This window comes from Cygnus olor, chromosome 7, assembly GCF_009769625.2.
Source record: "Cygnus olor isolate bCygOlo1 chromosome 7, bCygOlo1.pri.v2, whole genome shotgun sequence".
Taxonomy (NCBI): Eukaryota; Metazoa; Chordata; class Aves; order Anseriformes; family Anatidae; genus Cygnus; species Cygnus olor.
In genome coordinates, this window is record NC_049175.1 from 634,914 (window position 1) to 655,674 (window position 20,761).

At 44.8% G+C, this 20,761-nt stretch overlaps 1 protein-coding gene across 2 annotated transcripts in view; it reads right to left on the minus strand.

Annotated features, from left to right (window-relative positions):
* The window catches only part of NDST2 (N-deacetylase and N-sulfotransferase 2), a 135,399-nt gene extending 115,554 nt beyond the window's left edge, over positions 1–19,845 (minus strand). For both annotated transcript variants that reach the window (XM_040564463.1, XM_040564468.1), the window contains exon 1: positions 19,828–19,845. The gene's annotated coding sequence lies outside the window, so the exon portion shown is untranslated. The remainder of the gene's footprint in view (positions 1–19,827) is intronic.
* Between the last annotated feature and the right edge of the window lie 916 nt (positions 19,846–20,761).

The following is a 20,761-nucleotide window of genomic DNA, read 5'->3' on the forward strand; positions in this document are numbered from 1 at the left end:
CCTCACTGAAAGTTGGTGTGAAATAGGTTACTGGAGCACAAACTCCACAACTTCCTTTTGTACCGCCTCTGCAGACTCCTGAGAAAAGAGGATGGACTAGGTAGGGGCCAGATTAACTTTTCTGTTGCCATGGATCCATTTCACTGTCAAATTTTCTCGCCTTTGAGTGATATATTACAGTCCTCACTTTCATCCTTTATCTCTCACATAGAGCTTTTGATCTAGCAACATCAGAAAGCTTTACAGAAGAAAATAGAAGAGTCCTCCCAGTAAAGATAAGGTAATGCATGTGAACAGCTAAACGGCAACAGGATTTGCTGGCTCGTGCTGGAAAGAGTAGTACACTGACCTCAGCTAAATACAAAATCCACCCCATCTATCTAAAAGAAATGCCTGTACTCTATTAATATCACCAGATGAACCTCAGCTGTATAAATAAAATCTCTCATTTCAGCTGAGTCTTCATCACCTCTCTGGCATCCACCACCTTTTCTTCTTCACAACAAAACTCCAGGAGGGCGTTCAGTGTAGGCTTTCATAGCAAGCCTGTTGATCAAGTACACAGGACAGGAATGTATGTCTATTTTTTATTATCACCTCTGAGTTAACATTTAAAAAAAAATGAGGTGGAAATTAAGAAAAAAAATCAAACAATGAAGGTCTGAAGGAAATGCTCAAATAAGTATCTTGCAAGTCAGCATGGTTTAAAATGGAAACATTGTCTGGGGGACCTGCATTCTCTTTCAAGAGACTCACTGACATGCTGGATGACCTCAAGCGTATCACTTGATCTTTCCCACATTAAAAAAATCTCCTTACATGACCTTCCTAGGTACCTCACTTTGAGAATTAAAAAATAAATACACTGTAAATCCTCCTATTATTATTACTGCTGTTACTATGGGGGCTGAAACTGTCGTCAGCAAACAGGCAGGACATAATTTAATTTTCTTCAAATATTTATTACAAGACAACATAGCCATCTGTTTAACACTCACTATATTTAGTTTCTGTCTTAAAAAACACAGGGAAAGAAAATATCAGCTTCTGCCTCTCACTTCCACATATCCTTTCCAGCCACATATGCACTAATGCACAGCCAATATCCTTTCAACTACAGCACACAAGGAATTGCAGGAAAGCAGACAAAATTTCGGCTTGGATGAAATAATTCCAACCACAAATTTGTTCTCCAGTACCAGAAACAGAATCCCTGGTTTTATAAGTATTAAATAAATTTTATTTTTAGCTTTGAGGACAAACGACAGAATAAGAAGGGAAATGGAGGAATGAGAGTAGATAGATGGCAATGAAGCACAGTACACAAAGGCCATATGTAAGAGGACAGAGTATTATGTTTCTATAAAGAAATAGGAACTCTTCAGTAGAATTATTTCTCTCCAGTACATTACAAAGTAAACCATCATTCTTAAGTAACAATGGCTACACAAAGGTGCCTTTGGTTTCTAAATATATTCTATTCAGACATGTTTGTGAAAAGACTTCTCTTCCCTTAGTTTGCACTGTATTCATCCAACAGCACATATGCAAAAATCTAACGTCTCATGCCATATCACTGAGACTTCGAGATAATACAAGCCAAGGAGGTAGCAAAAATTACCTCATTCATTAATTAATACACACTGACTGAATTTGCTGATGAGAAAAAAAGAAGACACCAGCTACAGTTCACTAACTTCCTTTTCTCCTCCATTCCCTCCTCAGCAAGCCAACACACAACACTGATCTAGGACAACCTCTCCTACTCCAGTCCCAGTATTACAAATCACTCCCAGTGCCCCTCAGCTCCTGGCCAGCATCCCTTACCACACCAGTCCTGGCCCACAGGCATAATTCCAGCACACAGCTCAGCCCAACTAGGAGCACACCTTTGTTTTTTACAGCTATTTATAAACGGTGACACCACAGGCCGACCACACCTGTCACAGAGGCCAGTATCTGGTACCTCAACCACAAAATGCACAGAGCACAAACTAGAGACACCTGATCATTGGGAGAACATAGAGAGATAATGATTATTTTGAAATTATCTCTACATTTGGGGCCATAGCCTACCAGCTCAAGCACTAGGGACAACAAAGGTGCAGGCAGCCCGGCCGAGGCCTGCTGTACCTCACAACATGAGGGAGTATCAATGCTACAAGCTGAGAAACCCAGTCAGGCCTGCTCTGTGCCAGCCGAGCCCAGCACCACAGGTGTGACAAAAGGTGTGTGGGCAACACCAGGCCTTTCGATCTGTAAGTGACAAAGTAATGTCAACAGGCTGCCAAAGCAGCTCTCAAGCCACCCACGGCCAACGTGTCCTCTCCAATACGAGGCCAGCAGCACCGGTGCACAGCTGCCCTCGCACGATGCACACTCGTGAAGTGAGGGTAGAGTGCAGGCCACAGCACAGACCTCTAGCCTCTCTTCACTTTCTGAACAAGGACAAAGGGTTCGGACAAACAAAACAGCAAATAAATTTTAGTACAAAATGAGATAACACTGGATTTTGTTCAAAAAGAACATAACTGGAGAGCCGGTTAAAAAAGTGCCACCATCTGCCTGAACAATGTGCAGATAACTGGGTCTGCTCTGTCACAGTTCTCAAGGATAGCTCTAGAAAATTCCATGTTATTCCTCAACCCCACCAAAAGCCTGCATTTACTTTAAGTAGCCTGCCTGCACTGCAGAATATGTTTCTGCCTAATATTTTATCAGCAAGATTATGATCTGAATATAACACCTTGTTTTTAGAAACTGTTTTTCAGGAACTGTAGTTTACTAGAGAGACACTCCTCCCTTGGTGGTGGAAGCAACTGTAACAGCTATGTGAATTAGCCATTTACTGGGGTACTGCTCATCTGAACTTGCCATCAAATCTGATTCCTTAATGCAGGATGTGAAGCTTGCAGAAGCCAATGCTTTCAAGAAGCTGTTTTACAGAATTAAGAAAGCAGCATATATATAAAACATATATATATAAAAAACAGACAAAAATGCCTAAAAAATACTAGAAGAGGTTACTTAGCTGACTGACAGAAAGAAATACTCTGAAAACCCTCTTACAGGTTCTGATATCTCTTCATCCACCCCAAACTGTTAGTGTGGGCTAAGCAAGTCATTTCCTTATTCCTATCACAGACATGAGTGTTTTCTGTCCTGACCTGGACAGAACTACTGACAAAGCTAAAGCCAAAACCCCTGTCAGTGTGCCTGCTGACTTCCCCTCTAACATCTGAAAACCTTGATAGCAAATGTATGACCCTCTCGCCAATTAAAAAGCCTTGCATAGCCAGTAAGTCATCTCTTGCAATTACAGGTGGCCCTGAAATAGATTAAATATTCTGCTATCCATCTTCAGAGGTACTCTTACTTGATTTTATTTTTTATTGTATTGACAACTAGAAAACACAGATATCTACATACTCTAAGAAGAGCTAGTATTATTTCCCTGATGTTAGAAGTAAGGGCTTCACTTGCGTCAAGTAATCTCTCCATTTATTAGAACAATTCTGGATGATTCAACAGTTGTTAAAGTATTAAGCTGAAGGATATCTCCAATAGGCCTGACAATGAGATCACCACTATGTCTGAAATGGCAGAAGCTCATGCAATGGTTTTGAGTCATTCGATGCTGTCAACAACCAAATATCAATGACATCATTTTGTCAGGACATAAAAAAAGGTCTTTTGGCACTTTACCCAGGGGCTACGGCCAAAAGCACTCAATCTGAATGAGCCAAAGATGCTCAAATTGGTCATACATCAAAACATCAGTGAAACACTCAGCATTTTGGTGAGTTTTACAGTGTTTACCTAATGCTAAGAAGTTGAATATGATGGGTATTTGATGAGTTCCTCCTTTTCAACACAGGCTGTAACTGAAGATGGCCCCACTTGCCCGACCCTTTATTCCCCCTCTGAAGCAGCAGAGGTACAAACACTGCAGCTACAGCTACCCCTTCCACTGCACACAAACTCCCAGTAAATCTGTGACACGATGCAGTGACACCTACTTGGAAAACCAAGGTTTTAGCAGGTCCTGTAAAAAAAAAGGAAACAGCGTGGGATCCACCCACAAGTACTAAGAAAGGACAAAGACCTGCACTGCACATAAGGTACTGTTTTCCTGTTTCTCTCCTCTTATTGATGAGAATTCAGTTTAACTATCTACAAAGAGTAATCTGTGTTCTGCTCAACCCACCTGTTTTTACCTCTCTGAAATAGTACTGACAAATAACTAAAAATAGTTACTTACTAATTAAGGAGTCAAGGGGGAGAATAGACACAGCAGGCACCTCCCATTGATGCATGTTATGCAGATGAGATAAAAGGCAGAACACTTTACAAAAAGGCCTCCAGCAAATGCCATTTTTCTGTTTGATCCTGAAAAATAACTTTTGGCACAGTCAAGCTATCTAGAGCTTAAAAACAGCTGAATTCAATGCTGGGTGCAAAATGAAAAGGTCAATTACAAATCAACATCTCCTATAAGTTTCTTTCTAAAACATTCAAAAAGTCCTTCTTCACTTCAGTTTTCCCAGTTCTGCCTAAATTTTGCTTCCAGCCCTTAACACCTTTCGCTACCTATTGTGTTTGTTATTTAGTATGGAAACCATGTATCCATCAACTTTTTCCTTTCAGTGTTGCTAACAGAGGCAGTGGAACATGACTCATTTCCTGTTTGTTTTTTGTTGTGTTTTTTTTTTTTTTTTTAATCCACCAGAAAAATCTGTGCCTGTCTCCCATCCCGACTTTCTGCTCCAGAAGATTTGAAGCCACATCCCACAGCCAACTCACCAGCCCTCCTTCCACCCTCCTTAAAAAGACAGGAGGCTCAAAAACATCTCTGCACAGCCCACAGAGCTGGAAAGGCACAGCAAGCCACTGGTCACGAGGCAGCCTCACCGATACTTGCTCTGTCCCACTTCTCGTTACATCTGTATGCTGCCTATTCCAAGTAGTAAGCTTCTGGATGCAATGGCTGCCTCTTCCCTTCCGGAAAAGACATTTCCTAGAGCTAAATAAATCAAAATAGCATTTAAATACCAAACAAAACTCTAAGCATGACGTACAAATGAATTGCTACATCATTACAGAAAAAGCGGACAACCCAAACAAAGGATGCAGGTTGCCAGCAGTGGTCTTCCAAAAAGGTGGCTTTGTAACAGAGCAGAGGCAACGCATTTGTTTGTTTTAACAAAAAATAAGTGACCAGGTGAACTGTTAATCTCCCTGGTCTCTCCTAAGTGAAGACATGGATTTGAACTAAGTAATATGGAAAAAATGGTCTGCTTTAATTATAGTGCCGAATGAAACACAGGAGATTCTTGTTCAGGACTGATTCAGAAAAAAGCACCAGATCACAGGGCTGCTGAGCTACATCAGCTAGTTCAACACAAGTAGGACTAATGTAACAAGTCTGCAGAAAACACAGCAGCTCCAGTAAGAGCCCCCAAATTTAAATCACTACAAATACAAATTTAAAAAGGAGCAATCCTCCTGGGAAAATAACATGAAATCATTGATGTAGAAAACAATAATAGAAAATGTGGGATTTTTTTCCCTCATTATAAAAAGTTACACTTGCAAAATGTAACTACTGAAAAGATTCTGTGGTAATATGCCACTGAGATGAAAAAGGAGTCAGACCTCCCTGAACTATTGCTTCAGTCTTGAATCTAAAAGGATTTCTTTACAATCATTCACAGTAACTTGTCCTGTCTAACAACTTCGCATATTAGCTACTACAGCAGAGTATGTTCTAAAGAGGCACTCTTCTTCACAGCCCAACTCAAGGTGGCCAGTGTTTTGGGTTGTCTAGGTAAGCAGTAGATGGATTAGGAGAGGGATCTGAGCAGCATTTATGCCATGAGCTGCATGATCTGCTGCTCCAGTAGAGGATTCCTGTCTCTTTGCTCTTCCTGTCAGTTTTATGGCCTGAAAAACACCTGTGCCACTGCATACTATTTTTGCATTTTTTTCCCTTAAAAAAAAAAAAAAGGCTGGCTTGAGAAGGGAAAAGAAAATACCCCATCTGGACGAGAAAACTGCGAAAGGAAAGAGGAAATTACTGACTCACAAGTCCTATATTAAGCTGTTTCACAGGACCTCCCACCCTCAACCTCTCCACTTCCTTTTTCCTTAAAAGCACTTAGATTTATGTTTTTTGCTCCCTGTATCCTAGCAAAGTTTTGCCATCATTTAGGCCAAAACGCTAATGCTATTATCACAGAAGAGAAGACCAAAGGACAAAATACAGGAAACAATTCAAGGTATGACTTTCTTGCAACTCACTCCCCAAAGACAGGGAAAAAAAATCCTTGCAAAGACAGCAAGCTGAGCTCCCAAGATCCAGTACTTCAAGACTTCAAATTGCACATACCACTCTGTAACACCAGCAAGAATTAATACATAAACAAGGCCAGCTTAACTCACATCGTTGGGTTCCAAAAATTCAACTAATACCAGTAGATTAAAATCTTTGATCTGTAGCATGTTTTCTTCCTTACAGTAATACAGTAAAACACGTATAGAGGGAAGAATTGTAAGAACAAGTTTTGGAAAATGAATGTTTTCCCCTGTATTTTCATGACCCATGTAAGTCCAAAAGTGTTCTTTGTAAGGGGGATGCATTAAGGTTGCATAGGCAAAATTAATTCTGATACTTTAAGTCCTTTCAGTGCTTGTCTTTACAACCCTCAAAGTATCTGAATGTGATGGTGTACAACATATGCACATACACATCTCTGCGTGAGTCCCTCCTCCTGTCTCCGACTTCCACATTCAACAGCATCCTAAAGGAGGAATTCCATTACATAATCATTGCACTGATACGGGCAGTGCTATCAGTGTCTGCTCTGCCACAGAGGCATCCTTGACCCAACCATAAATTATAACGACTCTGTGGTAGTTCTTGGTGTAGAAGAAATACAAAAAGGAAAAAGCATTGCCAGAAGGTTTTAGGCATTTTCTTATAGCAAAGTCTTTGGATTCAGAGACCTAGATTCCACTCCAAGGCACAAGAAGGTGCTACAAACCTTTGTATCTGCTGCTTGCTATCTGTATCTTACCTATCTCATTTTCATTTTACCCCCAAAGCCTGTCTCTCCCATCTAACCTGTTATAATCCAACCTTCTCACATTCCTCATACCATGTGTGTCCATCCTTGCTGGTCACCCATCAATTCTCTGTCTGATTTTCTCTCTCTGGCAACACGAGTTGAGAGATGCAGTACCCCCTTAATGCAGTATTTTCCATTTCATTAGCACCCAAAAGCCTACTAGCAACTCAGTATGTCCACTGTTTCTTTGAATCCCATTCATTTCCTAGAAACAGGCATTTTTTTCTAACACCCATACTCTCATTTCCTCACCTTGTAGCTTCAGCTTCCATCTACTGTAAGGATCTTTATGGTTCACTCTGAACACTGTCACACTCTACTTCACAACCGTGGGACGCTCCAGTACAGATGCTCCCTCCTGTCCCCTCTACACCTCTGTTCAGGACAGCCTCAGTTCTGGTGACAACTCCAGTGCTGGCCATACCCAACAGGCAGGGACCTGCAGTTCATGGGAGATTCCAGGGTCAACCCCAGGCTCATGTATGCTCGGTGTGGGTGGGATCTTCAGAGTTTCTAAGCAGCTCTGCAAAGCCTTAAGCACATGCAATCTACATATGCATATATGCGTATACATCTCTATTATTTTTGATAGAAATACAGTAACAAACACTCGTTTTCATAGAATCATTTAGGTTGGAAAAGCCATGCTTTTAGTTATCCTTTCACTCTTAACTTGTAAGTTAAGATCATCAACTCCAATCATCCACCTAACACCACAAGTCCACCATGTCCCTAAGTGCCACATCCACACCTCTCTTAAATACCTCCACAGATGGGGTCTCCACTGCCCCTTTGGGCAGCCTGTTCCAAAGCTTAAAAACTGTTTCCATGAAGAAATTCTTCCTGATACCCAATCTAACTCTACCCTGGCACAACTTGAGGCCATTGCTTGTGTCCTGTTGCTCATCATCTGAAAAAAGACCAACACTCTCCTCGCTGCAACCTCCTTCCAGACAGTTATAGAGAACAATGAGGACTCCCCTCCAACTCAAGATAGTTCAGATACATTTCCCTATCCCACCCCTCCAAACCAGTGAAAAAAGCAGCAGCCTTCATATAAAGATTCTCTAGAGTGTAGCCACAAACTTGCTGCACTCTTTAGTTAAGTTACCAATTCTCTTATCGCTTAACCACCTACTAAAAATAAAAATGAGTACTTTTCCCCTGGATGGGGAATTGAAGTGTATTGTGAAAGAGTAAAGCTGCAGCAGAAAATGCTGCTATCATTTTAAGTACTAACCCCCAAAAAAGACTCAATTTTTCCCCTATCTTGTGATGAAAATTTACGTGGCAAAGTGCTGAAGTTGACCTGACTCTATTTATAAATACTTTAAATGCTTTTATCTCTTACTGAAAAGTAAACCCATAGTTTTCCAAGACAAAGGTAACATGTATTATATACTTTGAAAACATAGTGTGATTTAGTAAATGCTTATCATTACTCACTGACAGGAAAGAAAAAAAATGAATCAAGTAAAAAAACCTTCTAAAGAGAATCGAATTATCTCCCTTTTCCAATTTGTGTACATGCGATGGGAGGGTCTTTTGATAAAGCCAGCGGCCAAACGGCACATGCTGTTTAATTGTGACGAGCAGCATGATGTGGTGTGATAAGAACAGCTCAGAAGGCTGAGAAATAGCATTTGCTGAAAAATCAATACAATCTGTTGGGGTGAAAAACTTCACAGGCCCTCAGATGTACAGACGTCACAGATCTCTCTGTGCAATGAACTTTCCTGAGATGAAACTGCTCTTTAGAAGAAAGCAAGTCCCATTGTGCAAAACACAGCCCATGCAAAGTCATACAATGAACATCTCTTCTAACCAGAAATAAACTGCTATAGAAAATGTAGCTTCTTATTAGAACTGACTTTTGGGTCTTCTCCTGACAGCTGACATCTTTCTCCAAAGCAACACAGCAGAATGTCTGATAACTGTAAACTACTTCAGATCTCATAGTAACAGAAGAAAACATTACATTCCCTGTTTAAACAAAGCAATCAGGAAGTGCTCTTGCAGAAATTGCCACGTCAGATATCACAACTGGGTAGCAACTGGTTTTTAATCTCAGCTGTGGGGCCTTACAGTCCCAGCACCTTCTTTCAGGAAAACAGCAGCTGGCACACACAGATCAGAAATATCAATATTGACTGAAGTTACATTCCAATTTGAACACTTTAAAGCTGTATGAAACGTTCAGATTGCTGGGCACTGGGGAAAAAAAAGCTAAGCTGGATTTCAAAACAGGTCTCTGATCTCCAGGAAAATCCATATTGGTAATGTAGTAAAGCCACCATACCAGCAAGGATGAGGGTCCTGTGAGCAGAATGAAGGTGCTCTCAACCTTACCACACACATCCTCCTTTTCTCACAAACCATCCGAGTGCAAATGGTCAGAAAGAACAGGGTTTATCTCAAGTTGGTAAGAGGCTGACACACTTCACTGGACTTCGAAGTAGAAAAATACGGCAGGGGCAAATCTTATGACCGTCTGGCTCTTGGAAGGGCTGGGGGGGCTCTGGTGAACCTATTTATTGCTGTAATCTTGAGCCAAATGCCTAAGGGTAACTGCTATTGCAAATCCTCTAAAGCCTGTGAAAACAGATAATCCATTGTTTAAAGACTTTAACTAAAAAAGATCAAGGTTGCAAAGCCTCAGGCAGAACGAACAATGAACCACTAGACAGGAGAGTACTTTGCATTAGTTTGCTGCCCACATATTGCTATGCCCTGCACATTATACAAGAAACAGCAGCAATTGGACCTCTGTGTCAAGAAAGAGCTTTTATCGAAGAGGAAAGAGAAAGGGGATTCCTCTGCCCAGCCTCGTAGCTACCTGCTCCCAGATGCACTAAAGGTTTTAAGTCTCAGTAGTGATTAGCTATGCCCAATATGAGCTACATTAAACAGGCACAGAATTTTTAAAGCACTTGGCGCTTGCTCTGGGTAATGAGGCCCCTTTAATAAAATGCTTCAAGCTGAATACTTAAATATTGCAGCATTCAAAAATCAGTAGTCATTTATAACCTCTGCAGTTAGTACATTTAAAGCATGATGATGCTGTGCTACCAGTGTAATGGGAATGCTGACCTTGTGCAGGAAGTTTGCCAAGCCAAAAAAATGCACAGTATGACTTGTTCCCTAGGAGAGAGACCATACTCGAGCAACCACAACAGAGGAAGAATTACTTCACTCATGGCTGTCATGTACTGGTTCCCAGAATTGCCATTGCCAAAAATTACAACAATTAACATACATTCGTAAGTGTTTTTAGTTGACATTTTCTCACCGCTGTTTAAGATGCTCCTGGGTGCCAGTGACAGAACAAGGAGCCTTTTGCTCTAGACAGAAGTATTACCAACTCAGAGCGAGATTCAAATCAGTACTAAGTACAAGTCCACTTTCTTCTCATACTCCCCACTGATCTCTATTTCTGCAGTTTCAGTGCATCCAGCCTGGGAAAAGGAAGGAATGAGAAGTCTCCTTGTACTCACAGAATGGACTTCATCCACCGCAGTACCCAGTCCATTCCCACAACTTCACATGAAACAAGGCATTTCTTGCTGCTTCTTTCTGTTCCTTCCAGTCAGGTGGAATTATGTTAGATGGCAAAATTTCACTAAAAATATTACCTAAGGATAATTGATTCTAGGGTATCTAAATTTGAGATTTGAGTGTTAGATTATACCCTCTTGTCTGTGCAGACATGGTCATTCCATTCACTTGGCTGTGAGCTCCTTTTTCTTATTCTGGCCATCGTGAGAGGTCTGACCTCTGCGCTCACAAGCCTTGCAGCCCCCTTCCCCAGCTTCATCAGCAGTTTCACAGCTACACTGGAAGACAGCTATCATAAAAGGTCTTGACTGCCACGGAGGATGAAACTTCATACAGGCCCAGGAACAGTTTCTGTCATCCCAAGAGAGACACAACAGCAGTGGCTGTGTAATTCAAGTACCAAAGGGTTGTGAAGACAGTACAGAAACAGAACTCTCAACGCTTGTCTAAAGCTTGATGCCATCAATCCTACCCTGGTAGAACAAGCATGGGGTTCCTACATCACCAGCCAATGAAGACCGAACAAGCTCTGCATGCCTACCAAATGCTTTTTCCAGATGAAGATGAAGCCTGATGACAGGGGAGAAAAAGAATCTTTCATTTGTGGTTTACACCCTACACCTACTATGAAGAGGTGTTTGTCTTAATTTTTCTTTATCTTCATTCTTTTTAGAACTATTGAATATAGATGTATGACGAAATGGTTTGCAGACACCCCCTTCAAGAAAAGCCTCAATTCCAGCACAGACACTGTATCAACTCCCACTGCTTTGTCTTGCAACCTTGTCTCTGGCTGATCTTCACCCTTGTACAGGATGCATTTCAGGAAGATATAATTGCAGGAAGGGGAAGGGGCCTGAGCACACACAGTAATTTCAGTCCTCAAAGATCTGTTCAGAACAGTACCATGGGTCAGCCTGTCAGCGGCAGGGTGCTAGGAAAAGATGTTGAGGAAAACACAGAAACAACTCTTTTTTTAAGAAGGCATGAAAAGAAAAACTCCAAACCAAGAACCACTCTGCACAAACCTAACTAGTTTTCTGACACAACATATCTGGTAAATCGCACAGGAATGTAAAGATAATGAAGCATTCGTCATCAAAGAAGCTGAAAGGTCCTGGAGTACAATTCAAGAATCCGAGTGCAGAACCTGTGATGACGGGTCTGGTCTGTACCTTGATCAAAGTCACTGCTTCCCTCTTCCTCTGGCTCCATCTCCTCTAGAAACACCTACTGCTTTGATTTCTTCAATCTTCCTCCTCATAGGAAATTACTGATAAAATAAATTCACTGCCCAATTAAAAGTGGAAAAGAACAGGAAGTCATGAAACTGTAGTTACTGGCTCACAGTCTGCTGGACATGCAGCTCATCTGTTACGTTGCCTGTTTCTGATGTCCTTTTGGAGTTTATCACCACTGTTACATTATTACCAATGTTTAACCTAGATAAATTTGACATTTTAAAATTTTGCTGGACTTGCTGGACTGATGCAAAGACAAGTAGTGTAAGATACCTCTTCAGATTACACCACATGAAATTATACTCTAAAGGTGATAATTTGGCATGTATTTATTTAGGTGATTGCACCTCTCCTCTCCTCCAAAGAGAGCAGTCCTGACACCTCATCAACCTGAGACACTCTGCAGTGTGCCATCACAATAACATTTGAGCCTGACTGGGTTTCCAACTGATGAACTGAAAAATAACTCCCCCCCCACGCGCACACGTTATAGAACAATAACAAAGGAAAAAAGAAGGCTTGTTTTGTTCTGTTTATTTTAAATTCCACATCAGTTTCCTGATCTTGCTTTCTGAGTGCTTGTGCCAATATTGAGAAGGGTCAGCATAGGATGGGATTGCTTTTCTCAGCAGTAGCATCAGCCTAAACGTAAACCAAGAGGAGTACGTTCAAAGGGCATCTTCACCCTCTTTGCATTTAGCAATGGGAAAAAGCTTCGAGGGACGTACAAGTATGGTGATTATACAACAGCTCTACACCATGCAAAAGAATTACCTATAACAACCTCAGAAAAACGTTATACTTAATGCCAGCTGCAAGTAGGACAATTCCTGAGTACTAGCTCATCCTTAACCTGCCCACAAACACCACGCGAGACCTCCTAGCTCTGCCTGCTACCACAGGCACTGTACCATCACGTGTGGTTAGTGAGGAATCTGTATCTAAAAGTAATGCTGGAAAGGCAAACACCATTATTTCATCTGAGGCAAAGCAAGTTTTCCTGCAGAAATCTCTGTCTTTATATGGACTCGGGCCATGGAAACCTCCCCTGTTCCCACGCTGTCACACGACACTAACCTATAGGTGCTAACACATCACAACACGTTTTTGTGGTAGCCTTGACTCAGGGAAGTAGACTTGTTCACACCACACTTTGATACAAGCGGCCAGATCTGAAACAGGAACATAAAAGGATATGGATGAAAGCCTGCAGACAAAACTAAATCAGGAGACAGTGACAGATCTCTGCTTATGAGGAAGATGATTATGACTCAGACAAAAGTAAAGCACATGCAGTTTGAGCTGAAGATCGCTGACTGAATCCAGAACATTTAAAGCTGAGGAAAAAAAAAAAAAAGGAAATTAAAAGTAACAAATTAAATATGTGATTTGTAACTGAAATGGAGAAGGGAAGGCTTGATGTTTCAGAGGTGCTCTGGACAATATTTAGACATGGAGACTAGCAGTTTACGCCAGGCTTCGATGCTGAAATGAATCTGCCTCTTTGCAGCCTTTGGACTAGCCCAAGACCCCATTTATGCTACTGAAAAGACAGATTCAATGTTGTGATTTCTTGTATCATTCTCCTGAAAGGGGGGTTCAAAAGCTGATGAGACAGGGAGCTCCAGCAATCCTCACACAAGACCGTTCATTCAGCGCTGATCGATGCACTGCCTTCGTTAGTTTCTGCCTGCTCTTTTTGCATCTCCCAGCCTGCAATAACTGGAAGGGCAAGGGGTTCACCGGCAGTAGCATGCTGCTGATTCCAGTTCCCTACATCCTCAACTGACACAAGTGATGCCACTTCAAAGACATCACTACGCTTGGAACAGACAGACGCACAGATGATCCCCAGAAGATAAGAACAAGCAAGACTTGGGCAATGACAGGTAGAAGAGGACAACATTTTAAGGAGTCAGCCAAGACACCAGCCTTTTCTCCACTGAAAATTTCTGCCTTTTATAAGCTTGCACTGTGTTCCCAGTCTTACTGGGCTCCTCATTCACCTTGGGCCATCATATATTAAGAGGTATTCAGCTCGCTGTGAAATTATTTTATGCCTCTCAAGCAGTGACCTAGAAACAATGTGCCACCATTCTGGTCTGTTCCAAACCTGAACTCATCATTTGTTGATAAATAAAACTTCCAACAGTGCAAAACAGGGCAGGAGAGAAGCCTGCCTCTTTGCTGAAAAATGTCACATAGGACATTACAGGTCATTTTGACATTCAGCTGGCTCCCAGAGCCAAGTATAACCTCAATTGTTAGGATCCCGTATCGAACAAAGACCTACTCGTGACCTGGTGTGGTTTCTCTGGAACAGCCACAGCTGGCCAGGACCACAGTAAGGTCCTGGTTACCAGTTAGAGGGAGACCCTGACTGCTGAACAACTTAACTACAGAGCTAAGAGCAAAAAGGCGAGCAACAGTTGCAGAGCACGGCATTTGCAAAAGCTTTCAGAATGAAGGGTGAGTGGCACAGAATCACTACCTCAGAAATAATACCCCCTCTCCCCCCCCAAAAAAGAAAACTAAAGAAAAAGCGCTGTAAAGAAGATGGGTAAGAGAGCTGAGTTCAGAAGAGTCAAATTTATGTAAATCAATTATCAGTGAAGGTATTAAAAGTGCTGCACTGAAAGGAGCCCAGGATGAGAAGCGAGTTAGTGTCACTCTGGGAGGTATTCAGCTTATCTCCTGTTAGACGTCTGTCCTGCTGACATTTCCTACATCTGCACTAAGCATCCTTGGTCTCAATTATAGTTGGTGGAAAGTCAAAAAAAGACTTCAGGAACGTGATCCATCTCCCCAAAGGTGGCCTTCTGCTTTAGGATGAAATGAGCTATGTCCTAACGCAAAAGGAACACACAGTGTCTAGCTCAGATGGGGACACTTCAGATGTAGACCTTTATGTACAGTCAGATGACTCTGCAACCCTCATCAGCCCTGAGATGATTAAATTAACTGTCCTAAAAGCCCTTTCTGACGTGAAATTTCCTATGTGCTCAAAAGCATCAAGTCAGGCTGAGAGCTAATGCAAAGCTATTTAGTAAGAAACTCATAAGACAAAAATACACGTTTACAAAATCTTCTGGGGTTCTTCTAAACTTTCTGAAGCATATCTGCACTTTTTTGTTTTCTAAATTGATCTCTATTACTTAGAGATTATCACAGCTAGGACCTGTCATCCCACTATTTCCTTTAAAGAATTTATACCAAAATGACTGAAAATTTAAGAGTTAATATCTGATGAAGAGCTCAAAAATCCACATGCAAACTCTGATTTTACTACAGAAGTACTGCCAAGCAAATTAGCATTAATTAGAGACAAGCTGAAAGACCAACAAAATATTCGGCTAATAGAATCATCTGGAACTGTAAGACTACATGACCAAAGAAAACCAAGCTGCTCCACCATGTAACCTAATGGTGCTGACATGCAGGCCTCCCAACAGGAACTGCTCAGAGGAAAGCCATCTTCTTGGGAAGTTTCTGGTGCAGAAACGAAGGATGTGTGAGACCAGACAAACAGAGGAGGAAGACCAGATGGCAGACTAGAACTGCAGAAAAAAGAGATTAGGACGGAGGGATAACATTGTCATCTTGCTGTCCCTCTTCCCTCCTTCCTTCTTGCATTATCTATGCCAACCCGGCTCCTAAGAGAATAGCTGGATACAGAGGACAACTGCATATCAATAAATAAAAGCAGCAGTGGTCCCCAGGCCCGGGGAGGGCTACGACCTGTTGGCATGTCGTTTATCACACACGGTGTTATGTCCTACTCTCCACTCCTGGGGAAACCCTTCCTCCCTGAGGAGGTGCCCGCAAACCCTTGTCTTCTTGTGTGAGCAGGGAGGTAGGGCAGGAAGAACAGCCTCTGCTGGCTCTTGCTTTGCAGGGAATGCCCCGTACAGACTTTTCCACAAACGTAAACACTTCCAAAGGGAAAAAAAGGGAAAAAAAGCGAATTCAGAATAACGAGAATAATGCACTGCAGCCCAGGAATAAAACAGATCAGACTGGGGCAGTACGGCTGTATTCTGGTCCCGCGCCCTCACTTCCACCCCGCACACAAAGCACTGCCCCAGGCACTGGAGATGGTAACTGTGGGGTGACGCACGTGGCTTGGGACCGGCAGTAGGATCTGCCCACGCCCCATACACCAAGGAGAGGACAAAACACGTTTCTCCTTTCCACGTCCGGAAAGACAGCATGCAGTATTTTAGGCTAAGTTAAGGTATTAACATTTCAGCCTGAGAGCAGGCGCAAACACTCTTGGTATTTCGTGTTTGCAACCCCAGCAGGAAGGACAACATCAGTTACACGCAGCTACAAATGCAGTTAAGAGACAGGTATTTCTGAACATCACCTCGGTGTTGTTAGTACATGTGCAAGTGCTGCGTGAAGCTGTTCTTATTTATTTTGTGCTATTCATTTTACTCAATGAAATCAAAAGCAGGCTGAGTCTATATATAGAGACAGACCATGACCATCCCTCTTCTTGTTTGGAGAGTTTGGCCTGCTTTAAAAAACAAGCAAACACCAATTCCCGCTTCTGTGAAAACGGATCTTGTGACCTTACCCAGTAAAAGACACAAATATTTTGAGAAGGCCCAGGCTGCATTTCACAATCTTATCAGCCACCTCGCCTTCGCTGGGCGATCAGTTAGCTTACTAAAAATATTACAGCAGGCAATAACATGACGGAGTATAGATATCTTCCTGATGTAGAAATTAATTCATCACGCACATCTACAGGTTTCTACTACATTTTTAATAGGGCACATACGGATCCAGTCTAGCGATCTGTAGCACGTCCTTTCTGGATATTGGTCTATATTGAAAAAACGTCCCCAAACAGTAACTGCCAGGGGCCCGAGACCTTCAAATAGAAAGAACAGCTAGGGCTCTGATGTACGCACTCCAGTCAGTCTTTCAGACGCAATTTAAGAGGCAGCTGTGCACAGCTCTGCTGGAGATTGCTGCTGGAGAGCAGGAGCAGCAATACAGAAGTACCTGAGCTGCTGCACCACGGCCTGGGAGCCGGGCTGGGGTGGCTCCAGCAGGGGCTCACGTTCCCTTCTGATGTCAGTGTAGTGGGAAAACCAGCAGCACAAGGGCAGCGGGCACTGCTCACGGAAAACGCAGCCTCTGAGATTTCCAGAGCCGAAATCAGTGCTGAGACCAGGCATGTGCTGTGCCTGCAGACCGGGCTGGTGCAGGCTAGGGGTGAAGTGCCTCAGCACAGGCGTAATGAAAGGCAGAGCTTCATCTCTTCACGTTACATTCAATTAACCAAAGCGACCGCGCTCAGGAAAATTACAGCATGTTTTACAAAGGCAGCTAATGTTGCTCTGGGACTTCTAAAAATAAGCTCCCAGCGACAGGCTTCTGCCAGTTTTGAGCTGTTCAAAGCCTGTCCTCGCAGACAGCAGCAGCAACTCAGCGGTATTTACACTCAATCACCAAGACTGGAAAGACAGCTAGAAAGGGAAAAATTGAACTCCAAGACCCTTGCATCGGCAGCGCCTACGTAAAGGCTAGAGGAGCGGAGACAACAAACGGGAGCATTCACCCCAATTATTGCCAGAAGTGGCGGTGGAAGTGGCGCTCGCGCCCAGTGGCACCGCCACAGACTGCGTGCGCTGCTGCTGCCGCATCGCTGCCTGGCACCCCAAACCGCGCTGCGGCTGCCTCTTGGGCTGGAAACGCGACACGCTGCAAAGGCTGCTGACAGCCAGAGGCTCTTCCCTCGTCTATAAAATACCCCATAATGAATTTCATTGCAGGCTGGGGAGAAGGATTTGAGAAGAGAGAGGATTTAAACGCAACCTTATGAGAGGTAAATGAGACCAATTAGAATAGATTTGCTGCCAGTGCTGAGGGATTTTGACCTGAGCTGTAATCAGGGACAGATACACATTCCTTTAAAAGAGGAAAATGAGTGAGAGATCATGTGTAAACAACTCTGCCAATTAAAATGAAACAGATTATCTTATCTATGCAGCTCTGCTCTGAGAACCACTGCATATTCCAGATACACCACAGAGAGATCAGAGAGAGGCATTTAAAGTCCTCACACAGGGCACAGTAACGAGGAGATCCGCTGTGGTTCAGGCCACATCAGGGCCTCATTTGCATTTGGATATCCCCTCTCCCTCCATGTTTTTTTTTTTTTTTTAAGGAACCATAGAAATGCTAATATAAAACCAGGCTCAGTCTTTTTATTTTTACCAGGTCATCGATGTAAGGTTATGCACCATGACACTAAAACGTGCATTACACAAAAACCACGCAGCAAGCAGCACCATCGCTGCAACTACTGGATACTGCCAAAAACACATGGTTTCCAGCATACGTGTTCCTGTACTGATAAATGCTCACAGGTATTACTCTAAATCTTAAAACAGCAATTCTCAGCTTTCTCTGTACCATATCCCCATTTTGTTGCCCGGTGCCCCAGAACTCCCTCCCCAGAGGGCAGCACTGGCCCGGACCCCGCTCTGACACCAGGTTCGAGAGCCCAGAAGCAACATTGGTTTCTGTGACTGGAGCAAAAGCTCTGACAAGGACAGATGTGCCACTAGTTCTCCTCCGTGTCCCTGCTCTGCAGCTCGTTTACATTGCGTTTTGAAATTTCCAGTGATTCATAGGTCAAAATCATACAGATGGACAAAAAAACCTTTATATAGGCTGAAAAAATATCAAAATAGAGGAAGGAGAGACACAACAGGAAAACATGTTAGAGAAGTAGCAGCAAAGAGAATAATACCATGGACTTAGGGAAAAAGAAAAACCTAAAGGGGAGAAATAAGAAGAAAGAATAATTTGGGGTGAGAAGGAAAAAATTTAAAAGAAATCACTGAGTGTACTGAACAATAATGCTACGAGATACATCCATGTTCACAGCTGCTGACAGTGGAAAAGTTTTAGAATATTTTATGCTGGTTGCCATATTCTAGCAGGGAGTTTTTCCACTGGCTCAGAGAGGGCCTAGCGGAGTTCGGCTGCTTTTGGAACCAGACGAGCTCTTAGCACGGCACAACCACTTCTGTGTGGCATGAAGTACGGGCTAGTGAGATCTTCCAGGTCCAGCCTGCCAGGAGCTGGATCAGTAACCAAGGCAGTGGCACTCAGCAGCCTGGCACAGAAATGCCACCCCAGCCAAGCACAGATCGAGCGCCTTGGCTGTCCCTGAGCTCCAGTCCTGGGGGCTCTGCTCCCGCTGGCGTGGAGGCACGGCCCCGAGCCAGCTTGTGAGAATGCAGGGTACCAGCCTGACGAACAAGCACATGGGGCCGACGCTGTGCTTGTAAATACTCGTGGCTCTCAGGGTGTTTTCATACCAAGGTGTGCCGCTGTAGCAGCACTACCCGGGTTCTTCAGCCATCCAACACTTCCCAGCCCAGTTACTGCAGATAACCGAGTTGGCTGCACGTAACTTGAAAAACGCATCGGGTGCTTCTAGTTTACCTCAGGGCCACACAACCCAGCGAGGCAGGCACGCACAGTTAACAACTCCGAACGCTTCCTCGGCGCGGTTTGTCACAAAGAAACCCGGTGTGCTGCCGTGTGACTTGCGGCTGCATTCAGACGGGCGACGCGAGCCCGCCTCTAATCCCGGCGACGGGCAGGCAGCTCGCTCGCCCTGGCGTGGGGAGACAGCGGCGCCCGGCGCTTCACCACCGCCGCGAACGTGCCTCGGGCCCAGGGGCTGGAGCCCAGGGGCCGGGAGCCCGCGGGGAACGAGCCCTCACGGCCCGGCACCTCGTCCCGCGCCCCCCCGGTGCCACCGCCGCTGGCACCGCGAGGGCCCCTCGGGCCCGCACAGGTAGCTGCCGGCCCCCCGCCACCCCACTCTCCCCCTCCGCCCCCCGAGGCCGGGCCGGCGCCGTCCTCCTCCTCACCTGCCGCAGGAGCCGCGCCGGGCAGGCGGGCGGGCTGAGGGCACGGCTCCCGGCGGGCTGCCGTCCCCCCAGCGCCGCGGGGAGCTCTCAGGCCGGCCGCGGCCCGCCGGCTCCCGACCGCTGGGCGTCCCTCCGGCCGCTGGGGGAGCCGCCGCCGCGCTGCCCAGCCGCCATCTTCCGCGTGGGGGAGGAGCGCGACGCCCCGCCCCGGCCGCGGGAGGAGGGGGGGCCGGGGCCGGGCCCGGTGGCAGGGGGGAGCCCGGAGGGAGGCGAGGCGGCTCCGAGAGCGGCCCGCAGGAGGGCAGGGACACGGCTGGGGGCCGCGGAGCGCCGCCGCGTGGCTCTACCGGGGAGCTGAGGGAGGGCGGAAGGGGGCAGGGGCAGCTGCGGGTGCCCAGGGCACGAGGTCAAAGCACAAACTCACCCGCAGGTGCAAGGAGCAGCACACCGGCTGCACAGGGGGCGGATGAGGCAGCTGGGACCAGCACTGGAGGGGTCTGGGGCACCATCCCTAGCGCCCCTACCTGCTGCCAACCCACCCAGCTGGACAGGAGCAGCAGGGTGAATTTGTGTTGAGTTAACCCCAACCCGTGGCGCAGGCTTTGCAGCAGGCCAGATAGAAGTGCCGAGGCAGCGGCAGGAGTGGCAGGGGCAGGTGATGGCCCGTGCAGCTGAACAAACCCAAACCAACAGGGGGAAGCTGCCACAGTTCAGCACGTGGTGGGGGTTGGTGGTAGCATTTAAGATCCTGGACCACATTGCATGAAATGGGATTTACTGCTTCAAACTACAATTTGATATTCTGGTATAAGTAGAGTTGTGGGTTTTTTTGAGTAATTACCCTCCCTCCCCCAGTCCAAGCAATCTCAAGTAGTAGAAGCTACACCTGGGATCACTGATGGGACAGCACATCACACACCACACAGGTGCAACA